Genomic DNA, 12,720 nt, shown 5'->3' on the forward strand with positions numbered 1-12,720 from the left:
GTCGAAGAATAGACACATTTGAACTATGGTGTTGGAGAAAACTTCGTAGAGTTCCGTGGACTGCGAAGAGATCTAATAAGTCCATATTGCAGGACATCAACCCAGGCTGTTCACTGGAAGGTCAAATACTCAGACAAAAACTGAAGTACTTCGGTGATATTATGAGAAAACATGATTCACTGGAAAAGACCTTAATGCTGGGGAAGACTGATGGTAACAGGAGAAGAGGGCGACAACGGATGAGGTGGATTGACGGCATCAAAGAAGCTACGGCTCTCAATTTAGGAAGACTTCGGAAAATAGTACGACAGGAAGAAATGGCGTACTTTGGTCTAAGGGGTCACGGAGAGCTGAAAGCAACTAAACGACTAACAACAACAACAATTAAAAGTAAGATAAAGCTCAAGCAGTTTACAAGCATGACAGTGAAGACGAAGAAAAGGAATTTGGGGGAATACAGTTCATGGCACAATGATAATCCTCCTCCTTCCTTTCCCCTTATCCAGCTCCTGCCAGGTTGTGGCTTGTATGGCTCTTCTCCACCTTCCTCTCTCCTCTCAACATTCCTCTTCCATCATTTTGTCCTTGTTCAGGTTTCTTCTTCTTGCACTCCTCTTTATTGACTCAATCCATCTTGTTCTATGTCTCCCTCTCTTTCCCTCGAACTTCATTTCCATAATCTGTTTTGGTATTCTTTTCTCTCCATCCTCTTTACATGTTGAAACTAATCTTAGTTTATTCCTATCATTTCTCTCATTCAGTTTCTCCATTCTGACTACCTTTCTAACAGCTTCATTTCTCACTCCGTCTTTCCTTATCTTTCCCGTCAAACTTCTAAATTGTTTAATTTTGCTGGCTGGAATTCTATTCTGATTCCCTGAGATGAGCAATATGGGCACATAATATATTTTGTACATTATTTCTTTATATTTCCTTGTTACCTCCTTATTCCAGACAAGGTTTCTTACACTCTGGTAGAATGCATTGCCCTGTTGTACCCTCTTGCTTATCTCCATGTCCAGCCTTGTATTCTGCATTAATTCACTCCCTAGGTATTTCAAACCAACTGCAATTTCAAGGCTTTGACCACCAATTTTTACATTGTCTTTTCCTTTGCTTCCTCCACTGGATATTACCATGGTCTTTCTTTTCTGTGCACTGATATTCATACTATTCTATTCAATTTCCTCGTTAAGTTCATCTAGTTGTTCTTGTACTTCTCTGCTGTTCGTTCCCCAGACCACAGTATCGCCTGCAAATAGTAATAACTTAATCTCTCTATTCCCAGAGGCTTCATTAGTTTCCTTTACAAATCCGTTCATAAACATTAGATACAAAAGAGGTAATACCATATTCCTATTTCCAACAGGGGTCTGTACCCTGCTGACACAGTTTTTGTACATTGGTTTCTACAGTTAGTGTACCCATATCTTTTCGACCATGGTTTCCCAAACCTTCTCCCTGGGAACACTATTGTATGCCTTAGTTAGATCTATGAATTTTATGATTAGATCCTTTTCATATTCTCAATTGTTTCCCATTAATTGCCTTGTGATGAAGATTGGGTCCACTGTAGATCATCTACTTCCATAGCCGTACTCTTCCTCTTGCAGCTCTCCTTCTACCTTTCTTCTCATTCTCCTTTCCAGTGTTTTTGCCACTTGTAATAAAAGTTATATTTATCACTCCTTCTGAAAGACTCGTATAATTATTCCTTTCCCCCAGTCTTCTGGCACACATTTCTGTTTCCATATGCACTTCAACAGTCTGTACACCATTGTAATCAAACAGATCCAGCAGCCTGTATCATTTCCACACTGATTTCATCTATCCCTGGTCCCCATTTTCATTTTACGGACTGCTAATTCCACCTCTATCATTATATTATCTTCTAACTTTGAGTCATCATGCTATATTCTTACTGTCTCCTCTGCACAATTTCTCACATTCAGCAGCTTATCAAAATACTCCTTCCATCTTCTCTTTATTTCTACTGGATATGTTATCAACTCTCCACCTTCTTCTTTATCAGCTTTGTATAAACCTTTTCTTTTCTATTACTTTGTATAATTCCATACAACATTGTTTCACTGCCAGCTCCATCCATTTCCATCTTTTAACTTCTTCCCATCTTTTCTTCTCTTACCAATTTCTTACATTTCCTTTTATTATCAAAATAAGTTACTTCCTTTTGTTTTCTAATTTTTTATCTCCATTCTTGCCATGCTTTTTTCTTTTCTTTCACCGTTCCTCTCACTTTCTCATTCCATTATGGTGTCTCCTTTTCTTTCAGTTTTGTTGATGTTCTACCACAGGCGCTGCTTGCCCTGCTTACAAATGCCCTTCTGAAGTTGAACCATTCATCTTCCACATTTCCTACTTCAGTAACTGGAATTTGTTGTTTCAGTCTCTCCAGAAATTCTTCCTGTACTTTCGTATTGTTTAATTTCTGCACTTTTTATTTTACTATCTCTTAACTCCTTTCATTTTTCCATATCCCCCATATTCCCCACTTTGACTTTTGCTATCACAACCTCTATGATCTTCATTAAATGGTTATCCTGGTAAAGCTGTTATATCCATCAACTGTGTGATTTATCCTCTCTACCAGAAAGTAATCAATCACTGATTACTGTTTTCTGTTGAGGTTTGTTTGAGTGGCCATTGTGGAAGACATTTGGGAAGGCTAGGAATTAGTGTGGCTGACTTAGTTAGGGTAAATAGATCTGCCAGAGATGAAGTGAGGCTTAACAGGGGGAGTGTGTTACTTGGCTGATGAACAGATGGTACATATGTTGGTTGTGTGAGGCGGGGATAGCTGCTTTAGGAGCGTTCATACAAAGTGTGTTTAGTTTATGGAGATGTTGTGTAGCATGCTGGAAAAAATTGTGGTTGGCCTTACTGATTACAGTGGAATGGGTGCTATGTTTTCAACTGAGATGAGGAGCAAAATTCTGACAAATGGGAGATGACTAGTGAGGTGGTGGTGCTTTAGTGCAGTTTATTTTCAAATTTAAAGTCCTCAAACATTAACCCCCAACTTCCTACCCTATTGCCATTAGAGATTCAAAAGTTGGACATCAACTGGTTCTCAGGTCTAAGGAAGCACATGGCCTTAGCATTAGATAACCGCTACTTTCTTCCATTCTCTTGTCTCTCTGCCCCCTACTCCCCTTGCCTCTCACAGCATCTACTTGCCAACATTATTCTATTCTCCACTGATGGAGGCTGCAGCCAAAAGTTATGGACCTACATTTTTCTTTCATGTGTACTCTATCCATGTGGTCTTACATGGCAAGACACTGCTTTCCGTCTGTTTCCTAGACTTATTTTTATAAACTCTTATCATATGAGACAAAGTTACCAGGCATCACAGCTTAAACAATGCAAGAATGAAGCCTATGAACAATATAAAAACAAACAATGTCTCTGAGAATATGTTATTTAACAACATAAGTATGTGGTCTGTTGGTAACTTCCACATACCTACATTTTATATAGGCTGACATCTGGAGGAGGAGCATTTTCAACTTTGTTAGGGCGCACATTACCAGAAGTAAAGTAGTTGTCGAAAAATAGATTACCTTTAGGAAGTTCAGAAATCAAATCCATCACAACAGAGCCTCCAACTCATTATTGTGATGTGGTATTGCCAGTAGATGCTCCTGGGTAAGGCTCTCCTTAGATTAGGTAGCCTAGACGATTTCATAAAGCCAAAACTTTGAGGCCAAAACAAATTGGCTTTCCATGAATGTGCTGCTCTGCATCATGCCTTCCAAAATGTAGCACCATTGACTTCTCCACCCAAAGATATGTATCACCAGGATAGTATCAAAGCCAGAATTAATTTATCATGCTCTGGATGGGCCAAGTTTTACCAAAGCGGTTGGTGCAATCAAGTTTTTGAGTTCTCACAAAAATTTATGAGTACACTTATTTGCATTAAAATTGCCCACCATGAAGGAGCCATCGCAGGGGCACGTAATTTGGTACAGGCACAGGACAGAGTCGTATAAAGAAAACATCAAAACATTGGACCACAGCAAGCAATGATTGCAGGGCAACAAACACATGCAGGATGCGCTTAGTACAGTTTTGGTCCACCCATAGCCAGAGACAGATGGCAATACCATCTGGAAGGGGAGCCCATACTTTAGCAGAATTTTCTGGACGTATCACCATGCTGTCAGTGTTCCTCCATTCTCCACCAGTGGGTAGTGGGAATCATGGGAAATGGCACCCCATACCATGACACCTATTGTTGGGGCAGTGTGCCTCTGTACAATGAAGTGTGAATCACTGTGCTAGCCAGGATGTCTTCAGACTTGAATTCAGCAGTCGTCTGTATCAAGATAGTACTCTGATTTGTCACTGAACACCACTCATCGCCACTCTGCAATCTGATGTGCTGCCCATTCCTGGCAGAAGTTCAAACATTCTCGGTGATGCTCAGGTCAAAATGGTAGACGTAATAATAGATGTTAGATGACAGGTCCTGCTCTGCTAGTCGTCTGGATAGGGTACTGATCAACACAGGTGTAGTCTCTGGATGGCGTGCAGCAATGATCCTGGAGTGCTTACAGCCTGTCGCACGATGCCGGTCCCAGTTGGTGGTCTGCCAGGATCAATCCGAGCCTTCGCGGTGCATTAATAACCTGGTGTGTTTGCTGATCTCAGTCAATATGGACCAATATAAGGCCAAAAAATCGTCAGATTTGTTAATTCTGTATGTACCCTCACATTCCCACTGTGTCCACCAGCAGTGCACAGTACAGTCAGAATGGTTCAATTGGCAAGCAGTGTACCCCTCTTAGTCCAATGATGCAGTCTCTCTCAAACTCATCAAGCTGGTGAAAGACCGAGCGAGTTGGCCATGCAGTTAGGGGCACGCAGCTGTGAGCTTGCATTCAGGAGATAGTGGGTTCGAATCCCTTATTTAATCTTAATTAAAGGCCGCAGCCTTTTCCTTCCGCCTCCCAGTCCTTTCCTTTCTACTCCCAGCCCTTTCCTATCCTATCGTCATCACAAGACCTATCTGTGTCGGTGCGACATAAAGCCAATTGTAACAAAACAAACCACAGGTGAAAGGCTCATCAAATATATCATCGGGGTTTGCTGCATGTTCATTCAGCGTAGCTCTGTGGCTGACACTGCTACTACGGCCTTATTGAGTGTCTTGCATATATGAATGGGGAGGGGCGGGGGGTAGGGCGGACAGACGTGTGCCCTCTAGTGGCACTTCCATGCAAGCAATTAGCACTAAATGCAGATGGAACAAGTGTGCCTATGACAATGCTGTGTGGCAGCCTCGTACTCGCATGAGTCAATTCATGGTGCACTTTTTTCCAAATGACTCTTTTTTTAAATCTATTTCTTTGACATGGCTTTGCTTGCAGCATTGTGCTTGTCATCTTCTGCAGTTTCCCAATACAATGAGAGAGAAATAAAATTGTAAAGAATATTCAGAGTTAATTTTTGTCCAGTGTGAATGATGTATTGCTTTCTCAATAGAGTATTGCGCACTACACAGAACGATAAAGTCAAGGACTTCATCATCAAAAAATAATTCAAACAATTGGATTGGAGAGTGATCATGGCAGAGATAGCTGACTTGTTGACTTGTTAACAATGTCACATTTTCCCTCGTATGCTGTTTTTATTTTCTTTCTTGAATGGGAATAACTTTTTTATGTCTATGCTGCTTATTCTGTTTAGACTGTTCATTATCAAAGGTTTGTTAGATATTGGCCTGCATTATTTCTGAACTACAAGCTCCACTATTCCAATCATTATCAACAGAATTTCCTGCCTTGTTGTCTGTGACTGATCCTGGCCTCACTCTCACCTCACTAACTTCTATGATTTTAATACAAACTAATTCTGCCCTAGTTGATTTCCTGAGTGTCTGTTCAGATCAACATCTGGTTCATCATCACTGTCACCGTCTCTATGGAAGTCATTCTGAGGAGGTTCTGTAAATCTTCAATGTCGCCTGTATCTTACAGAATACTGATAATCTCCCCCACAGTCAATCTAAAACAAGAATAAAAGATGAAATGTCGCTTCACACATTTCCGGACATGACTGCACAATCCATGACGTGACGTCATCTTCCGACAAAATAATGTCACCTTGTAATCGAAGTGATGAGTTCCAACACTTGCGATGACAGCATTCGCCGTGACGTTCAGTATTTCTCCATGATCTGCGCCTGCAAAACATATTTGTAATACCAATATAAAGGGTCCGTTATTGGACATTATAAATTTTCCAGCTAACTCATTCCTGGTTGCCAACGTTTTGCCCCCATGTGCTAGGTTGGGCTCATCAGTTGGTACCTAGCACACCTATGTCCAAAAACGGACCATTTATATTGGTATTACAAATTTACTCATTCGGGACAAATATTTCAGATTCCGTATGGGAATCAACATCTATATCAAAACATATTTGCTCGCCATCAATATTTTCTTGTTTTCACAGACATGATTTCTCTCTTCCTCCCATCCCGCTTCTCTCTTTTCTTCCAGTGCTGTGGTTATCTGTGTGCGCTTAGCAGAATTTCAGTAAAATTAAATTCGTTAACATGTCAACTACCGTACTTCAATATCCAATTACACTCATAATTTCAATTTCACTTTTTATTGTTTCAGGTACATATTTTTTTACAATTTTTCTCATAATTTTTATGTTTGCACTTTTTAGAAAATATTGGACTTGTGTACATACATGTTAATAAAAACTTATCATGAACATGAATATTATTCATTTCAGTGTCATACGTACTTCTATATTTTAATATAATTTAAATAGAACTAGCATGGGTATACTGCCAGTCTTTCCTAGCATGGGTATACTGCCAGTCTTTCCTTCAGTACAATTTCAGGTCTCCAGAAAGTGTCGTCCTTTGCAACTAAACGTTCCATTTTTTTTTTTCTTTCAAGAGCACACTGAATGTATTTCTACTTATTTCATTTCATCAGCTATCAAGTACTTAAAAAATCTCCTTTTAATCTTACGCGTTTTCGTACTGGTTGAACCCACTGTTTCTTAGTTTCTTACTCTTCATCCAAGATTATAGTTGTCCTTGCCAGTTTGCAATGTAACACTTATCTACCAAGTTTTCTGCATGAAAGTGAAGTGTGAGAACAGGCGTGAAAAGATCATGTCGGAAAGGACGGATATAGAAACAAAAAGAACCACAACGTCCCGAGATGTGTGAATTGGCCGTAAACGGTATTTTTATTATAGAGGTTCTGTATGTGCCTGTGGAACTTTTCCTGCTATTTTAGGCCACTTCTGACCTATGTATTACAACTACTAATATAAAATCCATTAAACCAAACACTGAGCTGTATAACAACATTTATGTTTTGTGAATGTCTTTTGACGGTAATGTAACTTACTGGGAGAGGGGCATCATGGCTTTACAACTTGCAGCATTTGGACAACCAGCCACCCAAAAGGCAATGAACTCAATGCATTATTTCCTGTTTTCTGTTACAAGTACAAACCTTGGATTAAGAAGTAATATAGACTACTTGAAAATGAAAATCCACAGCCTGTTTCCAGTCATTCGACCGGGTCAGGAATGGAATGAATGAAACCCCAATCTAGCGGCGAGGATAGGAAATGTGCCGGCTGCTGAAGCCTGTCGCCACTCCTCTGGGGCAATGATAAATGACTGACAGATGAAATGAAGTGTTACCTCATTTCTTTCGAGGAGCTACTAACACAGTGGCACATTTTCCATAAGTTACTGGGAAGTAACATATAGTGCGATACTCTTGTGTTGTGTAGTATAGCATTTTTATCAGGTTCAGAAGTACAGAATATGCATCAAGCTGCCAAAAATGATCATAGTATGAAGGGCAAGGCGTCTGGCTCACTGAGGGAAGCAACGCGAACTTACAGCGAGATACTTTCAATAGATCAGGTATTTTCATCAGGTTTAAAAAACAGTCTCACTTTCAAGGTGTTAACATGATTACAGTGCCAAGGGCAAGGAAAGAGAATCTGGCTCAGTGAGGAAAGCAACAGGAAACCTAAAATAACATACTGTACCAGTAAAAGTTCGGGGCGTAAGGCATGAGAAGGATCTCAGGTAGTGGAAGTTGGTTTTTGGAGCCGGTACAGAGCAGGATAGACTCGCAGGGCGAATAATAGATGGGTATACCCTTTTTCAAACAATTTATTAATAATGTTAATCAATTCACCACCCTGCAATGTCAATATAGAATGCAAATAATTTGTTGAAATCAAAAGGGTTAACCTAAATCTTCTTGAATGCAATTTGTGAAAATAAATAAATTTCACAGATCCAATAGTATTTTGCGAAAACATAAAGTGTCAGTTTTTCACCTAAAGTCTTTCTAAGTATTATGACATGACATGAACACACTTATAATTGAAAATAAGAATTTGAACTTCTGTTGAGAGTTTCTCAGTTTGTGAGCCTTGAAACATAGAACACTTGAAACTCCTAGAGTCTTTCTTATGTGAAGTAGATTTTGAAAATAGATTTATCATTAAAAGATGAATTTTGAGTAATGGTGGAAAACTACGAAGTATCGTCACACGCAGCACTGCGTAAACCACTGTTCACGATTGGTAAGAAAGGAAAAAAAAAAGAAAGTCAGTTTGTGACTACTCACTTATTAAAAAACTTGGCTTACGAATACTGATGAGAATCTGGAACATTCCGCGGGTGCGGATGATGACTCAAACTTGAAGTTCCACTAAGAAACCACGTTGACGTCATAGATGAAATGATGTTGAAGGTAGTTGGATCTTGTAGAATTTTCTGAGGATTTCTGCTGCTCGTGGAAATGATCTTAACACACGGAACATGCAAGTAGTATTTACAGATACTATGTTAATTTTAGGATGTCCAATGAGTGATCACAGTCCTTGTTGCAAAAAAGAAACCACTTTTTTAAACTGTCACTGAGAACATCCAACACAGTGCAAACACGTAATATTTCTCATTACCGTCTCTAACCACAGTCTTTAAATCGTTGTCCTGACAGATAACACTGATTCTCTAATGTTGATAGAACTATCTTATTTTAGAAAAAGTTCTTAACTTTCACTAAGTTTATCACTGTAACACGTCATGTCCTAATATGGCACATAAATAAAAAGACATAGTTCAAGGATGTGCTATGTTAGAAAATAAGTTCTAGAGTAGTTAAAGTTACTGTACACGACAGTTTCTGTTGGTAATTTAATATTGTGTGCAATTAATTAAGTCCACACGTCATGTTGTGAATGTCCAATATATAACTTCGAACTTCACTGATTTCGTACGTGTTATACTTTGAAATGTCTGTAAGTTATATCGTAGTCGCGGCACAATAGACCACTTACAGTGCGACGTCTTTTTTTTTTTCAAGTACGATGGCGACTTACTAGCCCGTAATTTCGTCTCCGCGAAACACGACGAAAGGTACTGTCTTCGAGGCTGCACGAACATACTATGTGAGGGCCAGTCTCCCCTCTCTCTTACTCATACACATACTGCACTGCTAGACTGGACTGCTTGCAATGAACTGAACTGAACTCAACTCAACACACAACTACCTGTTAGCCTTGACCCAGTGGCATATATAGCTGGCGCTGGGAGGGGTAGTTTCTCTCGGTCATGTGACCTTGAGTGCGTAATTTCTGTTAGATTTTAAATCATTGTAACTCAGCAACCATAGGATGGATTAATTTGGAATTTATCGAGGTTAATTTTCATGACGTCCGCTACCATTTAGCGTTTGTTACATTAAAATTGGTACAGGCGTTGAAAACTTGCGAAAAGAAAGATATTTTCGAGAAATATCTCTAGGGGAGGTGAGCTTTGAACGACAGGTGACGTCACTTGACTCCGCCTAGCGCACTCATGGAGTCTGGTACATACTGGAACATTCTTTTACTTAGATGTTCGTACGTCGGACAGAACTTATATGTTGGAACAACATTTCTTTTGATAACTATGGACCAGGACCTAGGCTTTACTAGTACAATACTCTTGTGTAGTCAAGTATTCTATCAGATTTTATAAGATTACACAGTTATTATCAACTTACCAAAAATGATTACAGTTCCAAGGGAGCCTCCATAGTAAAGTTCAGTCAGGGCATAACATTACTAACTCCTCTTCAAATAACATATTTACTAACAGGTTAAAAGAAATTGTGTTAGGTATTACGATCACAACACTTATTCTCTACTTTATAATACTTTATTCGTATTCATCAATCTCTAAGCAATCCTTCCACTTCCGTAAAAGTAGTCCTCAGAAGTCCACAACTGTGTGGTAGCGCTGGAAGCAAGGTGCGGCGCACAGGGCTGCTTTGCAATCTTCACACTCAGACCTAAATTCTCGTCTCTGTCCCATTCGGTAACACATTACACACCGCCGAGTGGGGTTTTCCTAGCATGCTGTTGTAACAATGTATGAGGGATAGTGAGGGACATTGATTCTTGTTGGGGGAGGCATCTTCGAAGGTCTGCCTGGCTGCGGTCTTTCATGTTTATTGTACTTCAATATGATGTTCTCAATAAGTCTCACCTGGAATTCTAATTGGGTATCCTGACTTCTTGTACAACAAGTAGGCATTTAGGCAGCATATGTCCAGCATATGGCGGAAGTGGTTCTGGTAGTACTTCTTCAGTTTTTTTTACGAGTACTTTGATAGCTCACGAGATACGCATCACTCAGGTCAACTCCGCCTATCTGACAGTTGTAGTCAATAGCTAACTTTGGTTTCGTTGTTTCTTTCCCTCTCTCCCTACACGACACCATGGTATCATCATGTGTAGTGCTTATAAGGCACACATCCTTTTTATCCTTCCACTTCATTATCATGAGTTTCCTGTTATAAACTGCCACTTTTTCTCCCTTCCTGAGAGTGCTGTTTTTTTATTTCTGACAGAACGCTCTGTCGATTTTGACACAACGTACCCATTGCGTCTGTCTCCTTATCACACAGCTTGTTGTACAAAACTGGGCTCGAGAACCAATTATCCATTGTTACGCGATACCCTTTGTTTAGAAGCAGTGCCATGAGTTGCAAAACAACTTTCGAAACATATGGTTCATTCTTCAGAGACTTGTCAAACTGGGTGTCTTTTCCTATATATACCAAGAAATTCCACACATAACCAGACTTAGATTAACACAGTTCAAATGATTTGATACCGAATCTTGAGCGCTTAGACAGTATGAATACTTTCCACGACAAACGTCCCTTCCACAATATAAGAGAATCATCTACAGACACATCGCTTTCGGGTGTGTACACACTTCGGAATCTGCTATTCAAGTGGTCCAGAATAGGTTTCAATTTGTATAGTTCCTTCAGACAACATGTGGCTTCATCGTATGCATCATTATCAACAAAGTGTAAGAATTTGAGAAGGAGATAAAATCTTCTTTCAGAGAACAGCTCCAGAAATATTGGGGTCTCTAATATCTGTCTACGAGAAAAGTAGCTCTTGTTGTCAGGTAACTGATGAGTTCCTTGCAAGAGGAAGCAAGTAAAGTCATAATTTCATCTTTATTTGTGTCAGTCCACTGATTCACTCTCGAATATAGTTTCAAGGTTGATGTGCTCTCTAAGAACTGGTGAGCATACCAGTTGGTTTCCCTACTTATTAGTTCCGCTAATTCAGGCGTGATAAACAATTGAAAATATTCTAGCGGATTATTTACGTCTTCATTTGTACATTCAGTCCAGGTTGCGGCGTAAACGTAAATCTCGGCCGTTCAGATTCTTTCTTTGTCCATACATCGAGCAGAATATCACCGCTAGTGTTACCATCACATTCACTTGAGTCGCTTTCACCATTGCACTCTCTATCTCCTGACATTTCAACATTAGTCTCGCTATCAGATGACGCATCACTCTCCGAATTATCACATTGTAATAAATCGAACAGTTCTTCTCGCAGACGTTTACGAGCTCCACTTGCACCTTCCATAATGCACTATCTACCACTCTCAGCAGCCTGGCGGCCGGTACTGGCTGGCCGCTAGCTGCGCGTGGAATGAAAGCATTTTGCCTAGTCACGTGGTTTTAGGAGAGTGCTGCTGCTGTAGACAAAGCTCGAAACTAACATACATGCATAAAGGAAAGCGATCTTGGATCATACGATGGAATATGTCGTCATACCCATCGCCGAAAGACATTTACAATGTGAGCACGAAATATTCCGTCATGGCCACTTAGGGAGCCTTGCGGCTGTGATGATTGATTCCGTCATTACTGGAATGAAAGATGAAAGATGACAGGGAAAACCAGAGTACCCGGAGAAAAACCTGTCCTGCCTCAACGTTGTCCAGCAAAAACTCACATGGAGTGACCGGGATTTGAACCACGGTACCCAGCGGTGAGAGGCCAGCGTGCTGCCACCTGAGCCATGGAGGCTTCAGTATAGACTACTTTGCAAATAAATTTTAGTTTTAGCTCTAGACCTTGAAAATGTTCATGTCTACTGTGGGCAGATGTGGGTTAATATTCTCTTGCATCTATTCATGATTGGAGAAGGGGTGGCTCTAGGCCTTGCCCATTGCTGGACCTGACATTTTGGTCCCCATAGCCCACATAACTAACTACTTCTAGCCACTACCTGTAACATATCAACAGAATGAGGCATGGGAAGGCATCAGCCCCTTAGCAGGAAAACATTTCTAACTCCTGGGCTCCTTCAACCTGGCCCTATAGTACA

The 12,720-nt window shown here is 40.2% G+C and overlaps 1 protein-coding gene across 8 annotated transcripts in view; it reads left to right on the forward strand.

The window, feature by feature from the left end:
• Positions 1-12,720, forward strand: part of LOC136864408 (atrophin-1) — a 755,035-nt gene that overhangs the window by 226,213 nt on the left and 516,102 nt on the right. The gene's annotated exons all lie outside the window — the stretch shown is intronic.

This window comes from Anabrus simplex, chromosome 2, assembly GCF_040414725.1.
Source record: "Anabrus simplex isolate iqAnaSimp1 chromosome 2, ASM4041472v1, whole genome shotgun sequence".
In the NCBI taxonomy this organism is placed as follows: domain Eukaryota; kingdom Metazoa; phylum Arthropoda; class Insecta; order Orthoptera; family Tettigoniidae; genus Anabrus; species Anabrus simplex.